The following is an 18367-nucleotide window of genomic DNA, read 5'->3' as shown; positions in this document are numbered from 1 at the left end:
GTCTACCTAAGGCCAAGTCAAGTCAAGTCAAGTTTATTCGTCACATACACATACGAGATGTGCAGTGAAATGAAAAGTGGCAATGCTCGCGGACTTTGTGCAAAACAAACAAACAAACAAACTACAAACAGAATGGAACAGAATCACATATTCACATATATTACATATTTGCGGGAGGGAAAAAAGGAAATAAAACAGCAATTTTAAAAAGTCACCACACAACAGTAAATGGTACAGTAAAATTAGTCCCTGGTGAGATAGGAGTTTACAGTGCTAATGGCCTCTGGGAAGAAACTCCTTCTCATCCTCTCCGTTCTCACAGCATGGCAACGGAGGCGTTTGCTGGAACAGTCCGTTGCTGGGGTGGAAGGGGTCCCCCATGATCTTGTTGGCTCTGGAGTTGATCATGTTGATCGTGGCCAAGATCATGTTGGCACAGCAGCCGCTTCTGAGCTGGTACCCGTAGGTGTGGACTATCGATCGGCACGGTGGCACAGCGGTAGAGCTACTGTATTACAGCGCCAGAGACCCGGGGTCGATCCTGACGACGGATGCTTGTCTGTACGGAGTTTGTACGTTCTTCCCTGTGACCATGTGTTTTCCCGCGGGCTCCAGTCTCCTCCCACACTCCAAATACGAGCAGGTTTGTAGGTTAATTGGCATAGGTATCAATGTTAAATTGTCCCTAGTGTGTGTGCAGGATAGTGTTCGTGTACGGGGTGATCGCTGGTCGGCACAGGCTCGTTGGGCCGAAGGACCTGTTTCCGCGCTGTATCTCTAAAACCAAACTAAACCAGTGGACAAGAAACAGATGAAATCCCCTCTCCCCCACCGGACAAGGGAGCTGCGGAGCTTAGCCTCAACTCCAAGCAAACCCAGAATAAAAATCTACCATCAGTAACAATGAACCTGCCGGTTGTCATGGCAACACAGTTGGTCCTGCAGTGAAGTAAATCTGCTGCCTCTACCTTGTCCGACCTGTCCCTGCTTCTGTGAATAGCACCGATGTAGTTGTGGGACTCAAGTCTGTGTAATTAAAGCTGGAGCAATGCCAACATCTAGCAAATGCATAAGAAAAGAAGAAAGAGAAAATTGGGTCGACACGGTGGCGCAGCGGTAGAGTCGCTGCCTCACAGCACCAGAGACCAGGGTTCGATCCTGACCACGGGTGTTGTCTGTACGGAATTCGTACGTTCTCTCTGTGATCGTGTGGGTTTTCCCCGGGTGCTCCGGTTTCCTCCCACACTCCAAAGACGCACAGGTTTTCAGGTTCATTTGGCTTTGGTAAACATTGTAAATCGTCCCTACTAGGTAGGATAGTGCTGGTGTACGGGGTGATCGATGGACGGCACGGACTTGGTGGGCCGAAGGGCCTGTGTACGTGATGTATCTAGATTAGTTAAGTTTGCTTTTAGGCGACGCAGCTTTTCGGTTCGTTGGCTTTTAGGCGTCCCATCCCTTCGGTTAGTAGGCGTTTTGGCTTCGTACTCTTTCGGTTTATTGCCGTTTTGGCCTTGTTTCCATTCGGTTCTTTGCCTTCGACTTCTTTGCTTTGTCGGTGCCGTTTCCAGGTACCATTGTCACGTGTGTCGAGGTACAGTGACAAGCTTTTGTTGCGTGCTAACCAGTCAGCGGTTGATTACAATCGAGCCGTTTACAATGCGCAGACACATGACAAGGGTCTCGACCCGAAACGTCACCCGTTCCTTCTCTCCAGAGATGCTGCCTGTCCCACTGAGTTACTCCAGCATTCTGTTTCTATCTTCATGATTAGGGAATCTCTAAACCAAACTAAACTAAAATGAAGAAGACAAAGAGAGAGAAAAGAAAGGAAGGTAGACAAAATTGCTGGAGAGACGCAGCGGGTGAGGCAGCATCTGTGGAGCGAAGGAAATGGGCGACGTTTCGGGTCGAGATGCTTCTTCAGACCGATTTTTCCAGCATCTGCAGTTCAAGAAAAGAAAGGACGTTCTTTTCGGAAGGAGATGAGGAGAAATTTCTTTAGTCAAAGGGTGGTGAATCTGTGGAATTCTTTGCCACAGATGGCTGTGGAGGCTAAGTGGGTGGATATTTATAAGGCAGAGGTGGATAGATTCTTGATTAGTATGGGTGTCAGAGGTTACGGGGAGATGGCAGGAGATTGGGTTGAGGAGGGAGAGAGAGAGATCAGCCATGTTTGAATGGCGGAGTGGTCATGTTGGGCCAAATGGCCTAACTCTGCCTCTATCACTTGTGATGTTATGACCGTAATACCTTATGAAAGCTATGTTGCTTACATTGCTGTAATGGTGATTTACATGCCTGTGAGCAGCTAATGCCCGTTAATGTTTGCTAGAAGAGAAACTGGCTCTTTGCCTCCAATTGCTGAATAATCTCCACAGCCTTCACACTCTGGTCTCCTGTGCTGCTAATGAGCTGGATAAATCCATCTCTCTCTCCACGAAGGTGCCTCCCTGTTTTATAACATGGCTGGAACAAGACAACTCAGCAAACATCTGTTCCCTGTAACTTCCAGATAAATTAAACCAATGGAAAAGAGGAAAAAAATTGATACTTTTTTTTTGGAGAGAACACTTTGGAATTAATTACACACGTCTCCATTTTGTATATCATGAAAACACCCATCTGCACGATATGCACAGTTTCCGTTACGGTTGAGTATATACCGCTGCACCACAGAGAGCATACTAACGTATAGCAACTCTGTGTGGTATCTCAGCTGCACGGAGGCGGAGAGGAGAGCTCTTCAGCGCGTCATCCACAGAGCGCAGAGGATTATTGGGACACCGCTACCAGCCTTGGAGGGCATCTACCACACACGGTGCCTCAGGAAGGCCGTCAGCATCCACAAAGACTCCTCACACCCTTGTAATGGACTGTTCGAACTACTTTCTTCCAGCAGACGTTACAAGGCCTTCAACGCCCGAACCTCCAGACTCAGGAACAGCTTCTTTCCCAGAGCTATAGCTGCTCTGAACCGGCCCTGCTGAGTCCCCCCCACCCCCACAGACTGTCTCCCTCGGATAGTCACGTCGCACAGCCACATCTGCACTTTAGTCTGTTTTGACTATTTTACTGTTGTAATGTTCTCGGGGTATCTAAATCTAAATTTTATTAGTTACTTAAGTTATGATGTCGGATGGAAGCTGCATATCCAAATCTCATTGCACTTATGTGCAATGACAATAAAAAATATTATTATTATTATTATTATTATTATTATTATTATTATTATTATTATTATTATTATTATTATTATTGTAACTTGTACAGTGGAAAGCTTTTGTTGCCTGCTAACCAGTCAGCGGAAAGACAAGACATGATTATAAATGAGCTCTCCACCGTGTATAGATACATGATAAAGGAATAACCTTTAGTGCAAGGTTAAGCCAGCAAAGTCCGGTTAAAGATAGTCCGATAGTCTCCAACGAGGTGGATAGTAGTTCAGGACTGCTCTCTGGTTGTGGTAGGATGGTTCAGTTGCCCGATAACAGCCGGGAAGAAACTGCCCCCTGAATCTGAAGGTGAGCATAAAATGCTGGAGTAACTCAGCGGGTGAGGCAGCATTTCTGGAGAGAAGGAATGGGCAAGGTTTTGGGTCGAGACCCTTCTTCAGACACTTTCAGACAAACTGGAGGTGTGCACTTTCACACTTCTATACCTTTTTCCCTTTGGCCGGGGTGTGACTCGTCCTTGATAATGCCGAGGCAGCATGAGGTGTAAATGGAGTCAACGGAAGAGAGGTTGGTTTTTGTGATGGTCTGTATAAAATCAGCCAACGGAAAAAATAAAATAACATATAATAAATAATACTTTGGAATGAAATAAGTTTAGTTTGGAGATACAGCGCGGAAACAGGCCCTTCGGCACCACTGGGTCCACGCCAACCAGCGATCCCCGCATATTAACACAATCCTACTCACACTAGGGGCAATTTTTACATTTACCAAGCCTATTTACCAACATACCTCTATACTTGTTTGGCGTGTGGATGGCCACTGACTTCATCTGATCACAGGAGTAAAGGCACTCACCTGTCACATACAGGTGGGAGGATATTGGCCACTCTGATCTCAGGTGTATGTGCACAAAACCCTCAGAGTATAGGTATATGGACACACGCATATTGTCACTTTACTGTAATCGTACCAACTTGTTACTATACCAGCATGATACCAGAGAACCTGGTTCTCGCAAACTCATCAGGCAGGCAGGCTCCGTCCTGGGGGCGGAGTTGGATTCACGGGAGGTTGGTCTTGGAGGGGAGGATGCTCCTCAAACTGCGCAGCATCCTGGACAATACAGCTCACCCCCTCCATGACACACACTGGTCAACCTGAGGAGCACCTTCAGCAACAGACTGGTTCCACCAAGATGCAGGACAGAACGCCACAGGAGATCCTTCTTCCCTGTGGCTATCAAACTGTGCAACTCCTCCCCCTTCTGTCGTGGGATAGACTGATTTCACTTCCACTGATTCGCCTCCCCACCACCCCCCTCCCACGTAATCTTTGAACGTCCCCAATCCTTTCCACTCGTCACTTTAATTTCATGTTTCATGTATTTTGTGTTTTATGAGTGTTGGCAAATCAATTTCCCTGCTGGGATAAATAAAGTTCCATCATGTCATATCATATCGTATCATCTCGATCCTAATCTCGGGTGCTGTCTATGAGGAGTTTGCACGTTCTCTAGAACTCTGTTTATCTACATCCCTAACACCATGCAGGTTTGTGGGCAGATTAGTGTCGATGAATTGCTCCTGGTGTGTAAGGAGTGGATGAGGACTCGCTGGGCTCGCTGGGACGAAGGGCCTGTTTTCATGTTGTAGTCTGCAATCGATCAATCGAAAAAAAAGTTAATTTGAAGGTAGCGTGCTTCCTCAACATCTGGAGAGAGATATGGATAGAAAATCTGCTTTAGTGTAGGTCTCGAAAACAAAATCCATAGCAGGTCAGGCAGTATTTATGGATAGAGAATAAGTTGCAGTTTAATGACTTTTCAGTTTTCACTGGTCTTAGAGCAGACCAATTTCCCTCCTGGGATAAATAAAGCTTCGTATCATACCATATCGTTTCAGCTTCATCAAATACTATCAACCTTGATATTGGCGTTTGTTCCTCCACTAACGTGACTAACATGCGGGGCGACTTGGACAGGTTGGGTGAGTGGGCAGATGCATGGCAGATGCAGTTTAGTGTGGATAAATGTGAGGTTATCCACTTTGGTAGCAAAAACAGGAAGGCAGATTTTTATCTAAATGGTGTCAAGTTGGGAAAAGGGGAAGTACAACGGGATCTGGGGGTCCTTGTTCATCAGTCAATGAAAGCAAGCATGCAGGTACAGTAGGCAGTGAAGAAAGCGAATGACATGTTGGCCTTCATAACAAGAGGAGTTGGGTATATGAGCAAAGAGGTCCTTCTGCAGTTCTACAGGGCCCTAGTGAGACCAAACCTGGAGTATTGTGTGCAGTTTTTGTCTCCTAATTTGTGGAAGGACATTCTTGCTATTGAGGGAGTGCAGCGTTGGTTTACCAGGTTAATTCCTGGGACGGCGGGACTGTCATATGCTGAGAGAATGGAGCGGCTGGGCTTGCATACTCTGGAATTTGGAAGGATGAGAGGGTATCTTATTGAAACACATAAGATTATTAAGGGTTTGGACATGCTAGATGCTGGAAACATGTTCCCAATGTCGGGGCAGTCCAGAACCAGGGGCCACAGTTTATGAATAAGGAGTATGCCATTTAGAACGGAGACGAGGAAACACTTTTTCACACAGACTTGTGAGTCTGTGGAATTCTCTGCTGCAGAGGACGGTGGAGGCCAGTTCTCTGGATACTTTCAAGAGAGAGTTAGATAGAATTCTTAAAGATAGCGGAGTCAGGGGGATATGGGGAGAAGGCAGGAACGGAGTACTGATTGGGGATGATCAACCATGATCACATTGAATTACGGTGCAAGTTCGAAGGGCCGAATGGCCTCCTCCTGCACCTATTGTCTATTGTCTTACTTTAAAAGACATTTGGGTAGGTTCAGGGATAAGAAAGTTTTAGAGGGATGTGGGCCAAATGTGGGCTGGTGGGACTAGTGTAGATGGGGCATCCTGGTTGGCATGGGCAAGTTGGGCCGAAGGACCTGTTTCCACACTGTATCACTATGACCATTCAGGTGTGTGGGCACTGTCTTTTTAAAAACAAATCTCAGCAGACAGGGAGCTGCTTGATTTTACCGTTCGCCAGGAAAGCCCCTCCATAATCCTTCTGACTGTACGGCAAGTTATCTTTTCACCCGCAGGTGGCGCAGCAGTAGAGTTGCTGCCTTACAGCGCCGGAGTCCCGGGTTCGATCCCGACCGCGGGCGCTGCCTGTACGGAGTTTGTACGTTCTCCCCGTGACCTGCGTGGGGTTTTCTCCGAGATCTTCGATCTCTTCCCACACTCCGAAGGCATAGAGGGATGGAGGTAAATTGGTTTGGTAAATGTTAAAAAAAAAAAAAAAAAAAAGTCCCTAGTTTTAATGTGCGGGAATCACTGGTCGGCACGGACTCGGTGGGCCGAAGGGCCTGTTTCCGCGCTGTATCTCTAAAACTAAAAACTAAAAACTAATTGCGGGTCTTCAACTTTGTGCAGACGAGGCTAACAGTGCGATGCTTTCATTCGACGTTGAATGGATTGGCGTCCCTGCTTGAAGGCGATCATTGTGAGCGCGATGGACATTTATGAGATGAAATGCTCGCAGTAAGTGGTGTGGTAATATATGCATAAGACATTAATCAATATCATTTTCTGACAGCATCAATATAACTAGGATTCACATCTTCAAGAACCACTCATCCATTCCCCTAAGTACCGCCGTGTATTGAGATTGAATGAATACTTTATCTTCAAGAAGACATAATTACTCGATCCATAATTGGTTCCCCTAAGTTCGTTCGGGGTGGAGTGATGCAATTATGCAGAGATTGCGTCGGGTCCTCGTTCGGAATACTTTTTATTTTCCAAATTATCCTTTCGTGTACCCACGGATCACCAGTCGGCTGTCAAGGACAGAATAATCACTCTTACTTGGGCGATACGCATAAAGAGACTGAGTTGGTTCGTTTTGAGATGCCCTCAGCCCGTGCCGACGCGATACCCACACATTGACACCATCCTCGTTCTTTTGGGCCAATTAACTACAGACCTGTACGTTTTTGGAGTGTGGGAATGGAATTATGGCAGAGCTTTTGGCTATTTGCATCTGTCAGGTCAAACAAAGAACTGCGATGCTCGAGAATTGCTGAGCATGCAGATTTTGGAGTTCTTCCAAATTATCCTTTCGCCTGCCAATCGAGGGGGACTGTATGGTGCCACGGAATTAGCCAGTCGAGCTGTCAAGGACGAGAATAACTCACTCTCACTTGGGCCGAAGTCTCTCCGATCAACGCGCAGTATAAGAGACTGAGTTGGCCATTCTTCGAGTTTGCCATTCAATATTTCATGGCTGATCATCCAACTCAGTATCCCGTACCTGCCTTCTCTCCAGATCTCACCCCAAGGGCCACATCTAACTCCCTCTAAAATATAGCCAATGAACTGGCCTCAACTACCCTCTGTGGCAGAGAGTTCCAGAGAGTCACCACTCTCTGTGTGAAAAAAGTTTTTCTCATCTCGGTTTTAAAGGCTTTCCCCCTTATCCTTAAGCTGCCCCTTGTCCTGGACTTCCCCAACATCGGGAGGTTTCCATGCGGTTCAACCCCTTAGGTTTTGTAAGTTTCATAAGTCTCAATCTCCTAAATTCTACCAAGTCTATCTCTTTCTTCATAAGACAGTCTACATGCAAACCATCTCCGGCAACCTCCGATTTGGAACCTGTACGCAATACTCCAGGTGTGGTCTCACCAAGACACAACTGCGGATAAAATCCTTTTGTATGTAGAAGAGCATCCTTAATTTGCAAAGTAGCATCTCATATCAGAGGTTTTGTACGTTCTCCCCGTGACAGGGTTTTTATCTGGGTGCTCCGGTTTCCCTCCCACTAAGTGGGAGGTTAGGGGCATTATAAATTGTCCCTAGTGTGTGGGGATCCACTTAGGAAACTGAATGTCGGAGACTTTGCGTGAGGTTGAAGGTAGGCCGTAGGGAGACAGTCCATACGCGTTCCACTCCCTAAACAAAACGGAAACCTTGTGTAGGGCGCAAAGTCTCAGATGAGTGTAGGTTTCCTATGTACAATTAGTGTGCGGGGATCGGCGTGGTCAGTAAAGGCCTGTTTCCGTGTGTATCCCTAAACAAATTTTCAATGAGTCTGATGTATATATGTTTGTTGTGTATTTGTGTTGCAGTAGAGTTTGCTCCCTTACAGCGCCAGTGACCCATGTTCGATCCTGGCGACGGGCGCTGTCTGTGGGGAGTTTTGCACGTTCTCCCCGTGACCCGCGTGGGTTTTCTCCGGGTGCTCCGGTTTCCTCCCACACTCCAAAGGCGTGCGGGTTTGTAGGCTGGCTTGGCTTCTGCAAGCGAACTAAGTGCTGACAGGATATTCCCATCCGAGTTTGCATCTCATCCAGTTTCAGTCCCTGCTGTCCAATAATGGGAATTAATTATGACTTAATCACTGTCTCAGATCAGTAATTGTGGAGGCAGCCATGCCTGACAGATCGGAGAATCATTGCTGGCTGCGTGCCACATTCGTCTGAATGACAAACAAAAATGTGTGTACGCCGTTAATCTTTATTAGAGTATAGCATGTGAGGTTCGCTGACAACGATCATATTTAGATTTGACAACGTTACCACATTCCTGCTTCAGCAATGAGCCAATGTTTTGGTTGCCATGTGGGAACGGTTATTTAACCCTGTGGATCGCGCACAGCTATCGGTGGCGCAGCCGTTGAGTTGCTGCCTTACGGCGCCAGGGACCCAGGTTCGATCCTGACCACGGGTGCTTGTCTGTGGGGAGTTTGCACGTTCTCCCCGTGATCTACGTGGGTTTTCTCCGAGACTTGCCACACTCCAAAGACGTACGGGTTTGGTCGGGTAATTGGCTTGGTTTAATTGTAAAATTTTGCCCAGTGTTGTCGGACGGTGTCTGTCAAAGATTACGGGGAGAAGTCAGGAGAATGGAGTTAGGAGAGAGTGATAGATCAGCCATGATTGAATGGCAGGATATACTTGATGGGCTGAATGGCCGCATTTTACTCCAATCACTTATGACCATATGACGTTAAGAATAGAATCCTAGCCTGTTCAACCTCTCCCTGTAGCTCATGCCCTCAATTCCAGGCAACATCATCGTAAATCTTTCCAGAGCCGTTTCCACCTTAACAACAGCAGGGGAGCAGAGATTCTCAAACTGTCTTCGAAAAACACAGTATCCGTTTGACTATTTCCTGCTGCGTATTTTCTTGGGAGAGATCCACCTATCTAATGACTTGGAAAAATATTTAATTATTGCAAAGAGTGAGCAATTCGCACTTGTGGGCTTTGATGCGATCTCCCTGGGAGCGTTGTGACTGCTTCATAAGTAATGATACGGCAGGTCCTTGGTTCAAAATATTAAACTGAGCAAGCTCTTCATCCTAAACACCAAGTATAAACACGTCTGTGAAGAGGCTTTCAGGTCCACAGCATGTTCCAGACTCTAAAGGGCCTGTCCCACCAGCATGCGACTGCATGCGGCAAGCACAACATAACGTAGTCGCTTGGGCCGTATGGCATGGTGGGGCCGGTCCCACTTCGATCGCCGGAGCCATATGGAGTTGAGCGGGGCTGATCCCGACATCGCGGGGGGCTCCGAAAAACTGACACAGTCCGCGGGGCAACGGCCAGTCGTCCCGCAGCCGCATTGAGGCCATACTCAGCGCTTGATGCCGTACACAGCGTCTTGACGGCGTACGCCTAGCGTGTGGCGTTGCGCCATTATGTCACCGCCCGCCGTGCCTTTGCGTGATGACGTAAAGGCCCGACGCCGCGCGACGTCCAAATTCAGTCGGCCCGCCTCCTGCCCAGCTGATTGGTGAGTATGTTGTCGGGACCAGCCCCGCACAAGACGGCTCCGCGGTTGGAAGTGGGACCGGCCCAGCGAGGCCGTACGCCTCAAGCCACCACGTTTGGTCGCGCTAGACGCATGCAGTCGCATGCTGGTGGGACAGGCCCTTTAATTTAGATTAGAGATGAGCATCAGTTGAGGTGCATCCTACAGCACCAGACATCCAGACCAGATCTCTGTACGGAGTTTGCACGTTCTCTCCGTGACCTGCGTGGGTTTTCTCCAAGATCTTCGGTTTCCTACCACACTCCAAAGACGCACCGGTTTATAGGTTAATTGGCACGGTGTATGTGTAAATTGTCCCTAGTGTGTGTAGGGTAGTGTTAGTGTGCGGGGATCGCTGGTCGGCGCGGACTCGGTGGGTCGTAGGGCCTGTTTCCACGCTGTATCTCCAAATTAAACTAAAAAACTAAAACTAGAGATGGTTCGATCGATGGCGCTGCAAGGCAGCAAATCCACCGCTTCACCAAGAAGGGCCTCGACCCGAAACGTCACCTATTCCTTCGCTCCATAGATGTTGCCTCACCCGCTGAGGTTCTCCAGCATTTTTGTCTACCCAATGCATTTGTAGAGTTAGTGCACTCTATGTTTTGTGTGTTGTCCCATCTAGATTTAGATATATTATTGTCACATGCATCGAGGTACGGTGAAAAGCTTTGTTTTGCATGCTACCCAATCAGTTCAGATAGACCGTACATAAATATAATCATGTTAAAGTCATGTAGAATAGATCATGCAAAGAGGAAGATGCAGAGTGCAGAATACACTTCTCGTTCTCAATATTGTAGAGCATCAGTCCCATAGACAAGATCCAATGGTCACAATGGCTTAGAGGTGAATCAGACAGTACTCCAGCTTATGGAAGGACAATTCAAAACCCTGATGCCTGAGTGCTGCATGCATGATTTCCTTTGTACTTGTACCTCACCGTTGTTTAGTTTAATTTAGAGATACAGCACGGAAACAAGCCCTTCGCCCCACCGAGTCCGTGCCGACCAGCGATCCCCGCACACAAACACTACCCTACACACACCCAGGACAATTTGCAATGCCACCAATCCAATCAATCTACAAACCTGTACGTCTTTGGAGTGTGGGAGGGAACTGAAGATCTCGGAAAAAAACCCACGCAGGCCACGGGGAAGAACGTGCAAACTCCGTACAGACAGCACCCGCAGTCGGGATCGAACCCAAGTCTCCGGCGTTGTAAGCGCCGTACTCTGCCGTTGCGCCAACGTGCCGCCCCACCGTTGCTTGAGCATATGACAAGAATCTCGACTTGATTATACAGTAATTTTAGATTTTTCAAAATCAAGATGCAATTCAGCTTTGAAGCACTTTATTTTAACAATCTACAGAAGTACCATTATGAAATTGATCGTAACATTCAAGGATTTTTTTCCCTTCCCTGTTAAGTATTTCAAGCACCTGCAAGCTTCCATTAGTACGAGCTGAGAAAGTGAAACACAGCAAACTGCAGGAATGTGTAGGAAGGAACTGCAGGTGCTGGTTTAAACCGAAGATGGACACAAAAAGCTGGAGTAACTCAGCATTTCTGGAGAGAAGGAACGGGTGATGTTTCGTGTCGAGAAGTTTTGGGTCGAGACCCTTCTTCAGACAATAGACAATAGGCTAGGTGCAGGAGCAAGCCATTTGGCCCTTCATGCCAGCACCGCCATCCGCTGTGATCATAGCTGATCATCTACATTCATGCCCTCTCACCATATCCCCTGACTCCACTAACTTTAAGAGCTCTATCTAAAGGGCCTGTCCCACTGTTCGAGGTAAATCAAGAGTTTTCCCCTGATTCGAACTCGAAGAATGTCCGTAGCGGGTATGTAGGAGTTCGTGAATGTCCCGTAGCGGCTCATATGAGTAACGGTAGGTACTTGGGAAATCCGGTAAACTCGTGATGTTGTTTCAACACTGTGAAAAATGTCCACGAGTAAAAAAAATACTCGTGATGAAAAAAATTGTTACTTTTCACTCGTACGAGACATCCACGAACTTCTACGGACCCGCTACGGACATTCTCCGAGTTAGAATCAGGGGAAAACCCGGGAGAACTCTTGAATTACCTCGTACAGTGGGACGGGCCCTTAACTGTCTCTTGAAAGCATCCACTGGATCTCGACACGAAACATCGCACATTTCTTCTCTCCAGAGATGCTGCCTGCCCAGCTGAGTAACTCCAGCATTTTGTGTCTATCCACAGCAAAGTACAGCACAGGAACAGGCCCTTCAGTCTGCAATGTCTGTGCCGTACATAATGCCAAGTTAAACTCATCTCCTCTGCCTGTGTGTGATCCATTCCCTGTATATCCACTTGCCTCTGGGCAAGGTCCTTAAACGCCACTATTGCATCTGCCTCCACCACCATCCCTGGCTGCATGCTCTGGGCACCAAGCACACTCTAGGTTAAAAACTTGCCCTGCATTTCTCCTTTAACCTTTGCCTCTCTCATCTTAATGCTATATCCACTAGTCTTTGACTTTTCCCCCTTGTGGAAAAAGTTCTGACTGTCTACCCTGTTTATGCTTCTCACAATTGCATATACCTATACCTGGTCTCCTCTCAACAGTGGCAGCACAGTAGCACAGATGGAAGAGCTCCTGCCGCACAGCACCAGAGACTTGTATTCGTTCCTCGTCTCAAGTGCTGTTTGTGCGGAGTTTGCACGTTCTTCCTGTGACCGGCTTGCGTTTCCTCCGGGTGCTCAGGTCTCCCCCCACATCCCGAGAACATGCAGGTTTGTGCATTAATTAGCCTCTGTAAACTGCCCCGAGTGTGTCGGGAGTGGATGAGAACGTGGGATAACATAGAACTAGTGTGAACGGGTGACGATGGTCGGCGTGGACTCAGTGGGCCCAAGGGTCCGTTTCCATAGTTATGTCGCTGAACGAAAAAATGAGATGGTCGACCATGACTGGGCAGCGGTAGAGTTGCTGCCTTATAGCACTTGCAGCGCCAGAGACACGGGTTCGATCCTGACCACGGTTGCTGTCTGTACGGAGTTAGTACGTTCTCCCCGTGACCACGTGCGTTTTCTCTGAAATCTTCGGTTTCCTCTCACACTCCAAAGACGTCCAGGTATGTAGGTTAATTGGCTTAGTGTATGCGTAAATTGTGCCTAGTGTGTGTAGGATAGTGTTAGTGTGCGGGGATCGCTGGACGGTGCGGACTCGGTGGGTCGAAGGGCCTGTTTCCGCGCTGCGTTTCTAAACTAAACATAAACTAAACTAAACTAAATTAAATCTCCGTCATCCCAGAAAAAAACAACTGAAGTATTCAAGGTTAATGCACCTTCTGAACTACGTCCAGTTCCATTCAGAGTTAACGAGACAGTGAAGCTGTCCAGGTTTACAAACCATCTCCCTGCTTCTAAACACCATTCAACATTATGGAGGTATCATTTACATGATATAAGGTCTTAGAGATGATTCTCCCCAACAAGAATGAGTCGAACCTCTTAAACGCATCATTTGTATTCAAGAGAGAGTTAGATTTAACTCTTAGGGCTAACGGAACCAAGGGTATATGGGGAGATAGCAGGAACGGTGTACTGATTTTCAATGATATGCCATGATCATATTGAATGGCCTGTATCCACGCTGTATCTCTAAACTAAACTAAACTCAATTAAACCTCCGACATTCCAGAAAAAACAATTGAAGTATTCCAGGATTATGGCTCGAAGGGCCGAATGGCCTACCCCTGCATCTATGTTTCAATTTTTCTATTTGAGGGGCAGCACAATGAGGCAGCGGTAGAGCTGCTGCCTTACAGCGCCAGAGACCCGGGTTCGATCTTGTCCTCGGGTGCTGTCTGTACAGAGTTTGTACATTCTCATGCGACCAAGAGGGTTTTCTCCGGGTGCTCCGGTTTCCTCCAACTCTCCAAAGACATGCTGGTTTGCAGATCAATCAGCTATTGTAAACTGCCCGTAGTGTGTAGGATGCGACATAGAACTAATGTGAACGGGTGATCATTGGCCGGCATGGACTCGCTGGGCCGAAGGGCCTGTTTCCATGCTGCATTTGTAAACAACGGAGGCATCTTCACCGTGGGTCAAGTCAAGTCAAGTCAAGTTTATTCGTCACATACACATACGAGATGTGCAGTGAAATGAACAGTGGCAATGCTCGCGGTCTTTGTGCAAAAGACAAACAAACAAACTATAAACACAATCATAAACACACACATATTCTTTTACATATTAAATATTGTGGGCGGAAGGAAAAACGTTCAGTAAAGTTAGTCCCTGGTGAAATAGGAAATCCCTGATGAGATCGGAAGGTCCTGCAGCAGATCGAGAATACAACAAGCCACCAGCCAGGGATCGGACATTGCATACATGCATGCCAATAACATTCACATATTGAAAATAGATAGAAACAAATATATTTGTTTAGGTGAACATATTAGGCCCATTAGACTACATTAGACCCATTAGTCCCATTAGACGACAATGTAGATGTATGTGTTCACAGCACAAAACAGACAGTTCACATGTCTCAATTGCCATCAATTGAGCAACATCCAGCAAAAATTAATCTGAAGTACAAAAGAGTCTCAGAAAATCCGACACACGTTCACAAGTTATAGGAGTAGAATTAGGCCATTCGGCCCATCGACTCTACTCCGCCATTCAATTATGGTTGATCTCTGCCTCCTAATCCCATTTTCCTGCCTTCTTCCCATAACCCTTGACACCCGTTCTATTTAAGAATTTGTCCATCCCTGCCTTTAAAATATCCACAGACTTGGCCTCCACAGCCCTCTGTGGCAATGAGTTCCACAGATTAACTGCCCTCTGACTATAGATGTTCCTCCTCACCTCATTACTAAAAGAGCGCCCTTTAATTCTGAGGCTATAACCTCTGGTCCTAGACTCTCCCACCAGTGGAAACTTTCCTTTCCGCATCCACTCTATCTATGCCTTTCATTATTCTTATGGGCATCCCAAACAGAACACGATGGTGGCACGGTGGCGCAGTGGTAGAGTTGCTGCCTTACAACGTCAGAGACCTGGATTCGATCCAGACCACGGGTGCTGTCTATACGGAGTTTGTACGCTCTCCCTGTGACCTGCAGAGTGACTGTTTAGCAGCCTCACAGCCTGTGGTAGGAAGCTGTTTAGCAGTCTTGTAGTCCGGGCTTTGATGCTTCGATATCTCTTGCCTGATGGCAGGAGATCCAGGTGTATGTGGAGGGGGTGCAGTTTGTTCTCTGAGCTTTTTTCAGACAGCGGCTCTGGAACAGTTCTTGTACCGAGGGTAGGGAGACGCCAATGATCCTCTCTGCTCCCCTCACTACCCTCTGCAGAGCCTTCCTGTCCGAGCAGTTGCAGGTGCAGTACCACGTATTTATGCAGTATAATATAGATAAATGTGAGGTTATCCACTTTGGTGGCAAAAACAAGGGGGCAGATTATTATCTCAATGGGGTTAGTCTAGGTAAGGAGGAGATGCAGCGAGACCTGGGCGTCCTTGTACACCGGTCACTGAAAGCTGACCTACAGGTACAGCAGGCAGTGAAGAAAGCTAATGGAATTTTGGCCTTCATAACAAGAGGATTTCAGTATAGGAGTAAAGAGGTTCTTCTGCAGTTGTATAGGGCTCTGGTAAGACCACATCTGAAGTATTGTGTACAGTTTTGGTCTCTTAATTTGAGGAAGGACATCCTTGTGATTGAGGCAGTGCAGCGTAGGTTCATGAGATTGATCCCTGGGATGGCGGGACTGTCATATGAGAAAAGATTGAAAAGACTAGGCTTGTATTCACTGGAGTTTAGAAGGATGAGGGGGGTCTTATAGAGACATATAAAATCATAAAAGGACTGGACAAGCTAGATGCAGGAAATATGTTCCCAATGTTGGGCGAGTCGAGAACCAGGGGCCGCAGTCTTAGAATAAAGGGGAGGTAATTTAAGACTGAGGAGAGAAAAAACTTTTTCACCCAGAGAGTTGTGAATTTATGGAATTCCCTGCCACAGAGGGCAGTGGAGGCCAAGTCACTGGATGGATTTAAGAGAGAGTTAGATAGGGGTTAGTGGAGTCAAGGGATAAGGAGAGAAGGCAGGCACGGGTTATTGATAGGGGACGATCAGCCATAATCACAATGAATGGCGGTGCGGGCTCGAAGGGCGGAATGGCCTCCTCCTGCACCTATTTTCTATGTTTCTATGTTTCTAATTGGCTTGAAGAGGATGTAAATTTGTCCCTGGTGTGTGTAGGGTAGTGTTAATGTGCGGGGATCGCTGGTGGGTCGGCGGAAGGGCCTGTTTCTTTGCTTTACCTTTAAACTAAACTAAAGACAAACGGATGGGTTAATTGTAAGTCGCTGAACTGCTTCCTCTCCACATTATCAATTAAATGCAGCTATCATTCAATTAATCTTGAAAGGCTTACTCCTGCAACAGGTCATGAAACTAATAGTAATAGGATTAATGATGAACTTTCATCTCTTAATGAAAACACTTCAAGTTAATTTCAAGAATGAGTGGATGAGGAAAGACACCTTATTGTGAAGTTCTGTGCTAAAGAACAACCTTAATCAAGGATATGAGACCAACAGAAGCCAATATCTTGATTAATTTGTAGTGTTTATGGTGGTTTTAGACACAATTTCTCTTCCTGTTTCACTCATACAATATAGTATAGGCTCAAGAAGTCTTACGTTTTTCACACACAGTGGTGAATATCTGGAATTCTCTGCCACAGAAGGTAGTCGAGGCCAGTTCATTGGCTATATTTAAGAGGGAGTTAGATGTGGCCCTTGTGGCTAAGAGGATCAGAGGTTATGGAAAGAGAAGGCAGGTACGGGATACTGAGTTGGATGATCAGCCATGATCATATTGAATGGCGGTGCAGGCTCGAAGGGCCGAATGGCCTAATCCTGCACCTATTTTCTATGTTTCTATGTTTCTATGTTTACTTCAAGATAGGGGAGTTTGCAGATGAGTTCAAAATTGGTGGGTTGGAAGACAGAGAAGTGGGTTATAAAGGTTACTACAGGGTCCAGATCGACCGGTAAAGTGGTAGATAACGTGGTAAAGAAATGACTGATGTCTAGTTCTAGTATAGGGTGGCACAGCGGTAGAGCGACTGCCTTACAGCGTCAGAGACACGGGTTCGATCCTGACTACGGGTCTTCGACGAGAGTTGTGAAGCATCCTCTCTCTCGCTGCTTCCCCTCTGTGCCTTTTTGTTGCATATCTTTCATTCATCTCTCTACACCATCGTCCATATCTCACCTTAGTCTGAAGAAGGGCCTCGACCCGAAACGTCACCCATTCCTTTTTGGAGAAAATCCATGCTATACCATTCTATCTACATCCTAAACAAAAATTTTCCAGGCTGTCTGAGTTCAATCTGCGATGTTGCAATGGTTGGGGGAAAAAGTAAGTCTCTATGTTTGAGAGCATGTGGATTGCATGTCACTAGGTGGCAATTCTGATAAGTGACTGCATGTCATGTTTAACAGCTGATTTTTGCTGCTCTGACTTCAGTGCTTGTCACACCATCCGCAGATTGCACCTTTAACAGTGACATAAAAATCAATAGTGGGCTGGTGACAATTTGTCCAGATTGATCCCTTTACCACGATTAACACTCCCGGTCCTCTGCTTTAATATCTCTGGACCGACACAAAAAGCTGGAGTAACTCAGCGGGTCTGACAGCATCTCTGGAGAAAAGGAATAGGTGACGTTTCAGGTCGAAGCCCTTCTTCAGACACGGCGTATTACCTGTGCATAGGACCACCTTCTAAATTCCCTCCTGTGGTCAGGATCAAACCCGTGTCTCTGGTGCTGGGAGGCAGCAACTCTATCGTTGCGCCACTGATTTCCCAGTAGTCTTTCTCCAAAATCTGCCCTGCAGCCAGGAACAGAAATATATTTCATCCCCGCCATTGCATCTTGTTAATGGGGCTCGTTGACCCAAGTGTTACAGGTGATTGCTTCTCCTTTTCTATACTCTTGGTAATCAACAAATTTAATTGCTTAGCTCACGACTGGCGGGAGCTCCCCTGTCTCTGAGCTCAGGAATGTTTCTCTTTAGTCTTCTGCACCTTCACCCCATTTCACAGACACATATAAATCTCCTAATGCTTTAACCTACCATATGGCACAATGTCAAATTTGATTTTGTCGTGCTCCCAGTAGGGTTATTTTGCAATCTTAACTGTGCTACATGTTTAAATGTGGGCATTAGATATATCCCTTTCAGCAACACAAGATTTCGTGAGGATTCAGTTGAGTTTAGTTTCAGAGATACAGCGGGGAAACAGGCCCTTCGGCCCATCCAGCCCGTGCCGACCAGCCATCCCTGCACACTAG

Source organism: Leucoraja erinacea, chromosome 13 (genome assembly GCF_028641065.1).
Source record: "Leucoraja erinacea ecotype New England chromosome 13, Leri_hhj_1, whole genome shotgun sequence".
Taxonomy (NCBI): Eukaryota; Metazoa; Chordata; class Chondrichthyes; order Rajiformes; family Rajidae; genus Leucoraja; species Leucoraja erinaceus.
Note: the sequence above shows the minus strand (reverse complement) of the source record.